This window comes from Papilio machaon, chromosome 23 (genome assembly GCF_912999745.1).
Source record: "Papilio machaon chromosome 23, ilPapMach1.1, whole genome shotgun sequence".
Classification (NCBI taxonomy): domain Eukaryota; kingdom Metazoa; phylum Arthropoda; class Insecta; order Lepidoptera; family Papilionidae; genus Papilio; species Papilio machaon.
In genome coordinates, this window is record NC_060008.1 from 2038355 (window position 1) to 2054050 (window position 15696).

The following is a 15696-nucleotide window of genomic DNA, read 5'->3' on the forward strand; positions in this document are numbered from 1 at the left end:
CAGAGCCCCCTAATTTTTATTCATTCCTTAAACTTAAAAACCACAATTTCATTACTTTAATTAATGTCAATGCCCCCCATTTTTGGGCCCCTTATCGCCCCCTCCTAGGTTTCAAACGCCCCCAAGGGGGCGTTATCGCCCACTTTGGGAAACGCTCATCTAAGTCGATAGTAAAGTTCACAGGAATTATGATAATGTGAAAAATGCTCACACTGAGACATGACCAATTCAAATTAAATAAATTGTACGAGACATAGCAATCATTAAATTAACTTAATATAAGTTTATGATGCTTTACTTATATCAGCTTAGGATTACCACAAGTTTTCTATTTTAAGTTCATTTTAAAACTAGCGGTCGCCCGCAACTTCGTCAGCGCGGAAAGAAGTATCCTATAATATGCCCGCATGCATCAGCTACCTTCTCGTCAACATCGATCTAGCCGTTTCGGAAATACTCGGAACAAACGCGGCCTTGCGGACAGACAGACAGAAAGTATTTTTTTTTTTCGTTTTAAATATATATATATATTTTTTTTTCAAAATTATATACAGACTCTCCAATTTTAAGAATTGTTTAGATGATCATTAGCATTTTTAATATAGCATAGAGCCTCAATAAAATGTTAATAATTTTCGAGTAATGTACCTACTCATAGTTATGAAGTATGGATTACGAAACACATAAACATCACTAAGTATAAAAATAAATATTCTAAGAAAAGAAAACAAATCAGTATCTTGAGGACTTATCCATGAATAAAATAATTTATTCTAACCCTAGTCAAATCATGTTAGCGAGTGGTTTTTAAATAAGCGTCTAATGCATTAAGGTTATTACTTAGCATGGGTTGGGAACTGCCGCTTTGACAGCCGAAGTTGTAATATATGCATTTCTTTGTAAGTGTTATTATAAGTGACATTACAACTAAATAGTATGCTTTCTTATACGATGCTTAGAACGAAAACCACTTTTTTACATTTTTGTCTGTCTGTCTCCAAGGCTGCGTTTGTTCCGGGTAATCTCAGAAACGGTCGAGTACTAAATACGGAGCAAATATTTTCCTCTGAGAGTATAATTATAGGTATCGTATCAATTGGCCGTACACATGTCCATATATTGAATGCAACAGACATTGAGGAGTCAATCATCAATAATTTTGAATTTATTATACAGTACTAGAGATTGTAGATGTAAAGTGACGTTTTTTATAACTTATTTAATGGCTGCTACTAATGTATAGTATCAGTTATTATAGTTGAATTTACATTTTTAAGTCATAGGATTTTATTTGTGTTTTTTTTTTTGTACAGGATAAATACGAGCAGCGGGAACACCGAGGTGTTCATCAACGCCCATGGACATCTACAATACCAGAGGAACCGCTGTTTCAGTAAATTTTTTAAATTCTAAGTTCATAATTACGACAATCAGTATTTTCTGAGCGATCAATTATAAAGTCAAAACTGACGGATTCACTGACGTTGCATTTGTACAGTTTTCTCCGACTAAAAACTTTTACTCGTAGAGTACTAAATGGTAAACTCATTGAACGTAGGAGTCATGCAAAACACCGTGACAAGTGAGATCGAGTCGGTAGAAATCGTATGGTTAATATTCAAGTAGACATTATTCTACGGAAGGGTCACCATAAAACATGTCTTCGATGGACGCATCAAATGTTTGGAAAAGATAAAACATTTTTTTTATATTACAATGTGGCAAGCGAGCGGGCGGCCACCTGAATTCGCCGAAATAGCGAAGCAACCGCTGTCCATAGTTTTTCATCCAAAATTGCAAATGCGATGCCAACCTTTAGTCGATGGAGGAGGTGTCGCACAAATGCACTTTCCATCCTTTTTTTTTTTAAGATAAGGGTGGTAAGAAAACGAGGAATTATTTCCACTTCACTCCTGTCTTCTGTATGGTCGTGGTATAGCACCGTTCTAGCCGGCCCATTGGTGCAACACATGTTGTAGTTGTTATTGTTGTCTACCACTGTTAAATTGGCAGTATACGGTTATGGCATTACGAGAGTGTCGTGTCGTTATCACGTAGTCATTGATCTCTTAAAAGCTAGTAATGATTACAGAAAAGCGTGAGATATAATATGTTTGATCTAACAGTGAATTTACACTGTTGTAAAACTTGTAATAAAACATTTTACTGTCTCGATTTTGTCAATGATGATATTAGACAAATGAAGTTATATTATGGCTAAAGGGAGAGGAAAACCAAAGAAAGTATGGATGGATTGTGTGAAAGAGGATATGCGTAAGAAGGGGATGAAGTTAGATATGACGGCTATTAGAGATGTATGGAGGAGTAGTTCTGTGCCAACACTCCTTAGGAATACGGGCAGGTTGATGAAATAAAGTTATATTACGCAGATGGTAACCCTACACGAGTAAATAGATGCCGGTGTATTTTATCTATTCGTGTACCAAGGTCCAACCTAAAAGCTGTTAGTATGCAAATTTTAACATCGCCAGTTGCATTGAAACGAAATGATGCGAGCGCAATATCTTATCTGGACATAATGGACTTTCGAGCCTCGTTGTGACCACAACGGGAATACAAAGCTTACAAAAAATCTGTCTGTAACAAAAACATATATTGAGCCTTGTGGTAGACAATCATGGTGAAATAATAACCACACGGCTTAGTAAAATGGGATATATATGAAAATAAAATACTATTCTATAACAGGGAAGATGTATATGAAAGGTAAATGGCTCTTTTCTGTTTCAAGATAGCAACGATAACTTTAGGCATTAAGAATTGAGATGGCCGCTTCCTCGTTTGACACCTTATAATAAAATAAAAAATTCTTTAACTTGCTTTTAAGAGCACGCAGATTCATACAAAGTGCTTTGGCTGATATTTATAATAACACTTTTTTGTATAAAAGAGGCTCTCCCAACATTCAACATTTGCATGCTACAATTATCTTTAAACACCTTATAAATTATTTGATACTCACATTATGTAATGCGATTTTAAAATATATCACGTAACGGTGATAACAAAGATAAATATTAAATATTATTAACGAATAAAATATCTCCTAATAAAAAAAATACGCTTTCACTAAATTACAAAAATCAAAAACACCTTTTTGTGAGAAACTTTATTTATGATTTTTTTATATTTCTTACGTAGTTATAATTTTAGTAATACATTCGTTTAATGCAGGTGGAAATCGTCGATTGATATTCAATAAATTTATAAACGATAAGAGTCACACCTTGCAATAAGATATACCTTTACAAAGGAACTGTTTCATAAGTGAATTGCAATCCATAACAAAATATAAGTACGCCAATGGCCACTCGCACTTAATTCATGTTTGTTTTACATTAATTGCTCGATATAAAATTATAACCTTATATTTTTATGTAGTTATAAGTATTGAGTCGAAACTTTTAAGTATACTTTTAACAAGAGTTTATGAGATCAATGTAACAGGTGACCTAGCATAATCATCGATATATAGTCTTGCGAATGTTTAGATGGATGGATGGATGTTTGTTTGAACGTATCTCCCGAACGGCACAACCGATCTTGATAAAATGTTGCACAGATGTAGAATATAGTCTGGAAGAACACATAGGATACTTATTAAGATTTTTTTTAACTACGCGCTGACGGAGTCGTGGGCGACAGCTACTTTAGTAGATACATTCGAAAAGTGGAGTTACCAAAAAAAAGGCAATCTGTCGATGATTGCCTTCTTTTGTTGTCAGTCTAATCTAATAACTAATAACTAAACCTTGAAATATCTAATGTTAGATGGAGAAGTGAGCAGTTACATAAGCTAATTTAATGAATTTTTTACAGTACGGTGGGTACCCCAAGTTAATTTTATAAACTTTGTAATTTAAAGATCTAACCGCTAAGTATAACTAGGTACTAACAGCGCGGCTTCTCGATCCAGAAAAAGATAGAAAAGGCAGTTTTCTGCTGATTCATGCCTTCATTATAAGAACGATAGATCGATACATAAAAACTAATTGTGATAAGAAGTCGCTTGGACCATGTAATGATTAATTCTTTATAGAAAACAGCCGTGACATAGCATTTAAAGGACATTATCACACTTGCAGTGATCATAGTACCGGCTATGTAAGTGACGTGTAAAGATAATGTATTCATTCCGTCTTGATCCTCTTGTGTCCCTTTAACACTAATTAAAGTCTTTTAGCAATTACGAGATTAAGTAATTCACAAGATTTTGAACTGTATATTTTCTATTTTACATGCTTTTTGATTAAGTTTTCACTCCGAAACTTTGTTCAAGTTTTTTGTGTGTATGGACATAACCACCGTAAACTAGGACATATCACAAGGATATAATTAGTCCAACGAAATCCCCTTAATTAAAAAAATTGTAAATGTTAAATAAACATTGGTTTTATATTTCAATAGTAAGACAGGTAATATCCTAAAACAATGTAGCTTAACCGTTTCCACACGAAGCCTATTCCTTACACCAATATAAAGCAAGCAATGGACGAGCGCTTTAGCAATGTACCGTTAATGTTTTACAACAGTGTTATTACGAGACGTGTCGTTACCATTCGAACCGTGAGCACTTCCTGTAGTCGACAGTTAAGTGTAGTTTTACTGACTTCACACTTGCCACAGATTATATTCGACTTGTCGGTTAAACGAAGCTTAAGATCCATCCGGTTACTAATATTAGTACATGTGATAGTCAAAGGTTTAACCTAACCGCGCAATAGAGGTTATGTGACCATCTGAAATCATCAGACAAGGTATTAGACATCATTTCTAAGGTGAAATGTAGAAGAATACATACTTACATACTTCTACTTTATTCCGGAACTTAATGCTGTTTGTCGATCGTAACTTCAACTAACAAACGCTTATATTACAAAAAGTGCAACACATAAGTATATTGTTTATACGCTTGCATTAATACAATATTGAAATATTGTCGAATGTATCATAATTTTCATAATTCTTAGTAGAGCCGGTGGTTTAATTTTTTTAATAAGAAAGCAATGACGAAGGATCGTTTAGTGTCAGATTACGAATTCGTCACATACCCAACGCTGACATTTATGGAACAAAGGATTTTGAAATTTATGCACCAAGGTTAAGGTTCAAATTTATACTAAGAATGATTGTTATTGAAGTCCCAATTTCGTAAGAACACAGTAGCATGCGGTAGTGTCAGGTTGCGAACAACGCTATTACATGTGGATGCATTATTTATATTTTAAATACCACAACGTCAGGGTTTGACAGGCGACTTAATTTCCCCATACATATTCCAGTAAAACGAGAAAACTGTCTGAATTCATATAAAAGTAAAATGGGTACGTAAGTACCATATAGGGCAAGAATTCACCTTCTTTTCCTAAAATAAAAACAGTAAATGCATTAAGATGAAAATCTTCTACAATATCAAACAATTAAACCAACAATACGATTTTATACAAAAAAGAACAAAGCTCATCTCCTACATTAAACATCGATAAGTACAGTCAGGTAAAAAAGTCTTAGCATATTATTGATTATTTACATAGCAAAGTGCGTGCATTAAAAAGGCGATGATTTAATTATGAGCGTGGATCCAGTCCAACGCGCCGTGAATAGTCATAGGTACAGTCGAGGAAAACATCGTTAACGCAGTTATAATATGGAGATTGTTATCTGCGATGCCGTAGGCGTGAACAGCGGACACGCCCACCGTTTAATTAACAGGTAAGTTGAGGTTATTGTAGTAACTGTGTTATTAATTATACATTTTGATAAAAGGGTTATATAAAGAGCAACATAATCTATTATATTTAACCGAATATAATCCACACGGGTATAATTAAATACACAAGTGAATTTAATAAAGTTAATTTTGCCTTCTCTCCCTCTTATATATTTTTATTTCTCTTTTTTCGTCCGCGGGAAAAAAATAATCCAGTCTATGTTCTACATCTCTAGAAAATTTCAGCGAGATTAATGGAGCAGTTCTGAAGATACCTTCTAACAAACATCCAAACTTTTTCATATATACTATTATATAGTAAGAAGTAATATAACTGTAACTAAGATTTGTAATGATGGACCAGAATTGAGTATAATAAAAAAATCACAGCTAACCTAGAAGAGTTTCACGATGACGATTATCGTGAATTCATGACTAACCGACTACATTTCTAACATAACAAAATATGTAAAATAATAAACACTTTTGTACAGTATTATACAAATCTTTCCTAGAGCAAAAAAATGCCGCCTACTGTGAGCTGTTTCCGCGATCCCTTGCAGCCGCGGCTGGTGGTCAATTGCTTCACTATCGTTGCTAACTTACTTATATGCACATACATAAATGAATACATTGTAAGATTTATAACTTTACTTACGAATCTAATGCCGAGTACAGACATACACAATAATACTATTGTAAAATTGTAAACTAATGTTTTAAATCGTATCACATTTTACACTCTAACTCCCGCCTAAATCTTTAGTTGTTTCTTTTTTTTATTAGTCTCGGCGGATTGTCGGTGGCCAGTTATTACCTATACATCTTGCTAAAATAAATGCCAATGTCCGGATCGATGGATGTTTGATTGAAGGTATATCTCCGGAACGGCTCAACCTATCTTGGTGAAATTAAGCCAAGATGTAGAACATAGTCTGGAAGAACACATAGGCTAGTAATTTTTTTTTTATTCCGCGCGGACGGTGTCGCAGGCGACAACTAGTGTAAAATATTACTTAAATAATTGCTATTTATACAAATATCTTTGTTATGAATCATATTATAATTTCAAACTAAATATCCTTTTATGTTTTAAATAACATAATTAGTTTTCAAATGATGCGTCTATTTTATAAGCGCCATCTATTAATCGTTATTGACTAAGCAACTATTATAACGTACTACACGTGTACCTTCTGAGGTTCGATATGTGTAGATTCATTGATTGTGCTTAAATAAACATCTACGGTATATATCCTATCCAGGTTTCCATTGCTAAAACATGTTTCGTTACAAAAATAAAATTACTTTCTTTAAAAAAAAGATTCGATTGAAGTTATCCATTAACTTGACAATGGAGCTAAAATTACTCGCATTTTACATATTTAAGAATAAAGAATAAAAAAGAATTTCAACGTTTAGCAAGGACGTTATGTGGCTACTTACGAATTCCAAGTTAGCAATGCTGTTGGTTTAGTGGAAAACTTTATTTTTGGAAGGCAGTCGTAAACTGAATGGCATTCAAGAAAAACTACTAAAACATACAAGGTATCTAAGAATCCATAAACAAAACGGGGTCGTTGACATCAAAATTTTTTAACACCAGAATAAATTCAGTGCTGGATAAAAATATTGAAATGGAAATCCTTCATTTGAATCATCTATATTTTTTTTTTATTTTATAGTAGGAAAAAACAATCGACATACGCCTTGTTAATTAAACAGAAAAGGAAGGTTGCGTGTAGACCTTTTAAAATCGTTTTTCTTTCCTTTCATACAAACAGCTAATAACCTATTATTTTGTTGTTCCACAATCAAGTAACTTTTAAAAAAAACAATTGAAATACAAAAACAATCTGATGAATCAAATATTAATTGATGATTTATTCCCCACACTGTCACACCAAAAACGGTATCTTAAATACGCATGTTGACAAGAAATATCCATCGAACAATATACTCGTTATATCCAAAAGCCAACGTTTATTACTAACTAGAATAGTGCTCCGTCACATAATTGGAACAAAGGACGCAAAAAATATACAGTCTTTTAACAATGAACATATTTACCGATACTTTTTGTTTTATCCTTAACGCTATTCTTGAGTCAGGTAGTTAAGAGGTTCAAACACGAAGAAGTTTAAGTGTAAAGTTAGTCATAACAAAATTATTAAGCAACTAGCTGTCACCTTCATAAGTAGCCTATGTGTTCTTATACACTATGTTCCACAATCGTGCCAAATTTCATCAAACATGGTCCATCCATCTTGAAATTCGCATTTATAATATTAGTAAGATAGAAACATTAGCACTGAATTTAAAAAAAATATGACAAAACAGCTATTCAAAAGTGAATTAAGAGCTAAACATATACACCCCTTAGATCTAGTGGTGTAGACAGAGAATACTTTGGTGTTTTGTATTTTCAAGTATTTTTTATTGGGGCTATAGGAAAGATACAAAATACTCAGAACAAATTCGAAACGATTTTTTTAATTTATAAACAATATTGCTCAATCTTCTTATACGTGTTAATAAAGCCTAAATCATAAGCGAGGAGCCGGTGGCAATTTACAGCACATTTGTTAGCATCCTATTATAACCAGTAGCAAGCCAATTATGGACCCCGACACGCTCCAACATATATGCGAGTGGAGTCATAACGATATATCGCTATGCTGTACAGCACTGCTACTGTTATAATGCTATTTTTTTAGCAACTGCTATTTTTTTATTTTTTAATGAAGCTATGAAGTGAGTTTTTTTTTTATAATCGAAATGATGTTTAAAATCAACAATGGTAGGACTTTAAAAAAATAATTAAAAGTTCAACATGACGGCTTTGGCTTATCAAGACTTTGTTATTAATAAAATGTTTCCTCTCAATGTTAATCAGTACTATAAAGTTAAGTATTAAGATCTAAAACTACAGTCATATAAGATATAAATTATAGTCCAAGATTCTATCAATCTGGGTGAATGATCTATGGAAGAAGATTCATAACAAGTCACGCTCCGAATAAAAAAATTAACAAACATCCCAACAAATTTTAATATTTAAAACACCACAATGTTCAAATACACCTACACTTCAATTCAATAGATTTTAACACATTGTAATAAGATCTATTTTCGTTCAATTAGCAACATTCGAACGTAAACCGGTCCTTGAGACAGTGAACCGGTTCAGAGGTGCGTGAGCTCGTTGGGAAAACGATTATTATTATGCGGAGCTTCGGTATACGAAGGGTTGTCCGCGCCTACGTAATCTTTCGAAAGCTTGTTTCGAAACCTTATAGCAGTAGCCGGGCGAGGAGTTCGTCTACCCTTGTCATTTTAGCAACTGTTTTGCGTATCAAATTAATATTCAATTTAGAAATTAAAAACTTTATAATCTAAATTTGTAAAAAATAAAATAGTAATACCTATATATACCATCAAATGCGTTCTTCGGATATACAAATGTAAGTAGTTCCAGGCTTAACATCATCAAATTAAAATTTTGAAACGCGTTGCTATTAATAAGATTATGTATACTAGAGGTAGGTACACTACACAATAAAGTGAATAAACCAAAAACTTTATACAAAAAAAAAATTATGCATATTAACATAGAAAATAAAAAAATTCTGAAACTATGCTTATTACTTGAATGAACGTCAGCTGTAGAATATGAACGGACTTCATATGGCAGCAATTTCTAATTAAAAAGAGTACTACGTATTCTAACAAATAAATGATGATGACCTCATTGTAATCAGATGGTTTAAGAATTATAGGATCAGCGATAAAATAAATCTGAGACAAGCAATCAAGCTATAAAATGTACATCTGTATACATTGACTTAGGCCGTGAATTTTTCTATATGCAACAACTATAAAAACTAGAGTATTATTATTCACCAGTATATACTGCAATTTATATGTGAAATATAAATTGAGAAATAAAAGCGAATAAAGTAAATGGGACAGATAAGATGGATGTTTGTTAGGAGGCAACTCCTGAACGGCTCAGCGGATCTTAATGAAATATGGTACAGATGTAAAATATAGTCTGGACGAACACATAGGGTACTTAGTAAGTTTTTTTAAAAGTAGTTTCACATAAGCAACCTTAGGAAATCTATTACAACTACTACTAAAGTACGTATGGTAGTAATCTATAACGTGTATACTACACTACGTGTATACACGTACTTTAGTGAATATTTTATTGGCATATCCGCTTTTAACTTGGACTACACACTAATCCGGGCGCAGTGTCGTCTGAACGCACCATCGCTAATTATTATTATCGCTCCATGTGGGATTCTGTTCAACACTACCACAGTTTTACACGAGACATGTTTAATAATAAATTCTGCTTCATACATACATCCATTTAACACGTATCTATATTTAGATGTGGAGGGTTAAAAAACGTTAAGACTAATTTTACCTATTGAATAATTTATTTTTAAAATATTAGGCAACTTTTGATTCATTGAAAGTTGTTCCATTTCGCGGAAATTTTTAAAAACTGTATGACTAATCTTGCAGATAAGAATGTAGGAGTAAGCTCTTCTTACTCCTAAATATGTCTAATAATAAAAATATCTAAATATGTCAGAGATAATAAGAGAACGAAACTTTAGTTTAATCATAGTTTTTATTACAACTTTTAACTATACAAATAATCATATATTAAAATATGTCAGCCTGTCATAACTATGAGTTTGATACATGACAGTATGGTATTTATTTCATTTTATCTGACTAAAGACAGTCAAAATTCCACAACACTTAAGTGCATTTGCGAATTAAGATATTGCAGTAGCTATTTAAGACATCGTCAATCATTCTTCGAGTGATTACTCATTAGCTTTTACCACGACAACGACGAAGTATGCGCTGTGTCAGAAGGACAAGTCATGCGTAGAGTGACCAAACTGTTGATGTTTTAAGGAAAAAATCCGTTGCTATAGTATTGCACTAATACATCAAGTCAGCAGAAAAAACTTCTTAGATTTTTTGACTGCTTTGAAATTTTATAAATACCAGGTTTTACATAAATTGTAGATTTTCTATGTTTTTGTGATCTGTAATTGATATGATAAATTTGAGACAGTCCGAAATTTAAAAAAGCATTTGGTGACCTTAGTTATGCCCTTGCCGAAAAAAAGTTCAAAAAAAAGTTGGCGCGGCTCTTCGATATTCCAACTAGCGATTTTGCTGCTACCGATGCGGCAAAAAGACAATTCTAACCTTGTTAGAATACAGATAAGATTCAGTATGCGATAACTTTTAGTGTGGTAAGTAAATAGTATGTTTGGTTTTCATTTTTGTATTCATTTTCGGATGCAGCAGACATTCGTTCCTGTCTCTTCTAGGAACGCCTCATTATGCCGTGTCCGCTGAAAGAATTTATAACGTTACGGTCCGAATCGTCCACCATTTTGGATTTACTAATTAAAACAAATAAAAGCTGCGTGAATAATTAAGACCAAAAGAACTTTATAAATAATACAATTTAAATACTGAATATAGGTGAGTAAAAGAAATAGATAATAATATTTCATATTTATTTTTGGTGAAAATAACATTTGAATTCAGATCACATTTAAAATCAAACTATAGTCATAGTCCCATAGATAAAACATTAGAATGTTTTACATAGTTTCTGAAAGTCATTACCTTGCGTCTTCTCATTCCATCCGGTTCCAGTTTAAAAAATATATATACCAATATTCACCAGGTTAATTATTTTATTCTATTAGATATATCTTAAGTTATAAAATTTCTAGAGCCAACAAGAGATTTTCTAGTCCTAAGAAAGTCATACATAATTACGATTTAGAAGAAGCTGTGATCCTTGTATTTGTAGAGGAGTAGGATTTAAATTTAGCATTCATTAACTAAATATCATTCAGGCACTGACAAAGTTACTTAAAGATGTCTATCATTTAAAGAGTTTCCAATAAATAAAATATAATATTAAACATATTAATAATAATACTAAACACAGTATCCAAGTCTCTACAATAAACTATATGCATTGAAGTAAACGAGATTTATGTGACACAAAAAGCGGAATTTCAAAGAAACAACAAGTAAACAATTCCAATGGCGTACATATGGTAATCATGATTTACTACGAATGGTAAAATGCATATACAAAAAGTAAAATAAGTACATATATATGTAGTTTAATCCTTTAAATGTATATAACAAAAAAAAATTAAAACTTATCAAAACAATACCTAATTTTAAAGATGTCTAAATTTTGTAGTAGCACAGTTATTTTTAGAGTGGGAGAGATATATTGCATTTCATATTGCCTTGTTACTATCTGCACTTATGTCTATAACCCTACTGATTAGTATCCATACCCAAAAAGTAATACCATGTCGTCTGTTCGTATACATCTCCAATCTCAGGGCTCTATATTTCTAGCATCTTAAAACTAATAAATATATAGTTTTTAATTACGTGTCACAATAATAAGGCAATAGACATTGTCCATCGGAGGTATTCAGTATGCTGTTGCCGCGCTCGTCACAACACGAGCGCATTAGAATTCCGACTCTCGCGCTGGTTCTCATAGCGTGCCGCACGCGTGTAAGCGCCTACGTAAAGCGTACATGGTATTTCGGCTCAAGCATCTACATCGCTACTTAGACCTGAGCCAAGTAATATCCGATTAGCGATATCGCTTGAAGAATCATCAAAATGTAAAGGAATACGCGACAGAAAGAACATCGTCTGTTCATCTATTAGGTGACTTCAATACACAATGTTACCAAACAGTCCCTTAATGTTGATATCTCAAACTAAATCTACATTAAGAAGTCGGGATTAGAATTTTTCTTCAAAAAAATCTAATCTATTCTTGTAATCCTTCTTAGATTAAACAACTACTTTCCACTTTCCTTAAAAAAAATCGTAAACATCAACAACGAAAGGTTTTATCACTAGTGTTATCACACGAGGCGTGACGAACAAACATACAGCAAGTGAATTCACGTCTCTAAACATTAATTAGCCACCATGGTAGCAATGAGCGTAGGAAATGCGATTAAATGAATAATTCATTATGTATAGCCGCCGAAATAAGACGACTGTCCGTCCGTCCGTTTCTGAGAACACAAAGCGGCCAGTATCAAGCGCCGGTTTAACGTATGCCTAATGTTAGGAATAAATGTTCGGTTAATGATTATACTTGAACGAAATAAAAGCACCCAAGCAAATACTTATTATACAATTGTAGTACAAAAGATGAATAAATGTTAATTAACCGGCTTAATTTCTGATAATAATTGTGAAAGATGGGTAATTAAAAATTAATCACTATAAGAACGATTATAATCCAGGAATATCAAGAACATTTTATTTTCTATGAATTCCAAAATTTTTTTTGGTGTCTCGGGGGAATTCTTAGAAAAGATACCCTGCTCCTTGGGAGAAGAAAGGTAATGTGGGAACTTCGGGATCTCCGGTGGAACACACCGGTGAAAACATGGTGTACCTACAGTTTTTAACTGCAAAAGTTAATGGCATCATATTATGTCCTTACTCCTTACAATTACTTCGGCTAAAATCAAAAGGACAAAACAGGAATTTAGTTACTACCTAAATCACACGTTCATTACTCCTTATAGTCAAAAAATAAACTAACTAGAGGTATTGTTAAATATTCATATAAAAGCTTTCATTTTAAACGTTAATAAAACAAACACAGAATTTAAGTTGTTAAATGAAATGAATCTAAGTGTCAAACATTTTTCAAACCTGCAAAATAAATCGTTAAAACAGTTTTTGAATTGTCCACTCGCGACCCCGGCTTGTTGCATTTTACTGCGCGCCGTAAAAAAAACACAAAAAAAGGATTTTTCTGAATTACATTTTTGTTAAAAAGAATAAAGGTGTTATAAATAACCCACGACGGTTTTTGTATCAGACACGGCACGACGAAATTGCAACTAAAAAAATGACTAACAAAAAAGTAACTACAAAACTTTTAAATTAAATTTATTTGCTATATTTTGTATGATTTTTTTTGTCACAATTAATAATATTAAAATTTCAATCAATATATTCCATGAAAATTACATTCCAGTTTATTATTTATGCGAAATATTTATGACAAGGCCCCCAAAAGCCAACATTGACTATGTGTAACTGCCCTCTTGTCAATCGGGTCGAAACATATTGCTCTTTGTTTTTTTTTTCGAAGTTATTGAGAGTGATGGCAATTTATTTTTGTACATGTGTCTCGTCGGTGAAAACCTAAAGTAAAGTGAAGTAATTATTGGTAAAAATTATTACGAATCTCATACCAGGCTTAATATATGTTATAACATTTTTATTACGTAGAAAACATGGTATAAGGGAGAGCCACCTTTTTATCGAGCAGGTGCATTGTGGCATCAAAAAGCTTATATTCTTATTTATCGAGGGAACGTAAAAATAAACGAGCAAAGGCCATCACAATTATTGACAATGTCCTTCTTGGGATGTCATTTGTAACCGACGGAAATTTTCATAATTCCACAGTTTGTTCTCTAATTACCAACTTCAATGTGTTTTTACTCGTACAAAGAACAAACGACATCTGTATTACCCTAATAGGGAAGTAAGATGTACAATACATTTTTATTGTATTTAAATTTAAATAAATACTAGTGTAAATAAAAAAAAACACTTTTTCAACACAACATTAAGAAACGCAAACTAATCTTTATAAACTTCTGTAAAAATATATTAAGGAAATACTTTCAGGGTTAACCTTTAATATACCAGTTTAAGGCAATACTACTTAGGCAGTTTGGAGAATATAGGTAACGATCTCGAAATTGCCTATAACCTAGCAAGGACTTTTGTGTAAGGATTTCTTTGCACTTTATTTTTATCTATTCATATTAGGAAGTGTTCACGTCGGGACAATTTTTCTGCCGAGTAAAAGACTAGTACTGCGCCTTGACAATGCTCCGGTATTTAGAAATTTACAAAAAAAACGAACCTAGCTATCTGACTAAAACCTCCTGGAATTAGAATCAATGATTTTAAATTTTGATAGTCACATACAATCAAGTTTTTTCTTCTGAACAATATTAATGTGGATATAACGATTACATAAAGTGTTTAAGATTAAGGTTAAGACATATTTTATTGTTTTATTTTTAAAAAGTTATTTTACATATAGGCCATAAACTTTATTATGGTCTTTTTGCGTAATTTTTTTTTTAATTTATGATCTGTAAAACCCTTATAACTTATTTTATAGAAAGTTTAAGTATGTTTATACTTTTATTACAATGTAATTAAGTTGCCATTTAAAAAAGTTGAATCATAAATTAAATTAAAGACGTTTACGACTGTAACATATGAAATTATCCTTCGTTCAGGTTTCCTTTTACAAAATAACAATCTCCATTTCTTATTAGGGTGTAAACAAAATGGCGACATAGAGAAGATTCCAGACTAAGATTTTTCTTCCCAAAACATCTTTTGCGAATTTAAAAATACATAATAAAAATTAAAGTTGTAGTTTGACTATTCAAAATGTCAAGTTTTCCAATTCAGAGATAAAAGCATTTGGCGCCAATTTAAAAAAAATACCGGACATCTTCTAGCATTATTAAAGCAATGACAAGACTATATGACCTCCTTATGGCAAAAAAACCTTTTTTTTTTTCAATAATTACATACGAATATAATACGAAGTATATTTTTTTTTACGTTTCAATTACCAAAAGTGTATATGGCATGTGTGGCTACTTTTGGCGGGAATATTGCTAACCCATATTATTTAGAGCATTTAAAAAATCTAAAATAACGGAAATTTAACAACTTTCATTTGTAATTATTGTAGACGGTTTTGTTTTGAAAATATACTTTTAGTTTGGTATTTGGTCGGTTATCTTTATATTAGATTAATAAAATTAAACAAAATTTATAAATTTATAAAGTTGAGTGTGATTTAAAGT

At 32.1% G+C, this 15696-nt stretch overlaps 1 protein-coding gene across 5 annotated transcripts in view; it reads right to left on the bottom strand.

Moving 5' to 3' along the window:
* LOC106719867 (protein pangolin, isoforms A/H/I/S) overlaps positions 1-15696 on the bottom strand; it is a 134040-nt gene that overhangs the window by 117375 nt on the left and 969 nt on the right. The gene's annotated exons all lie outside the window — the stretch shown is intronic.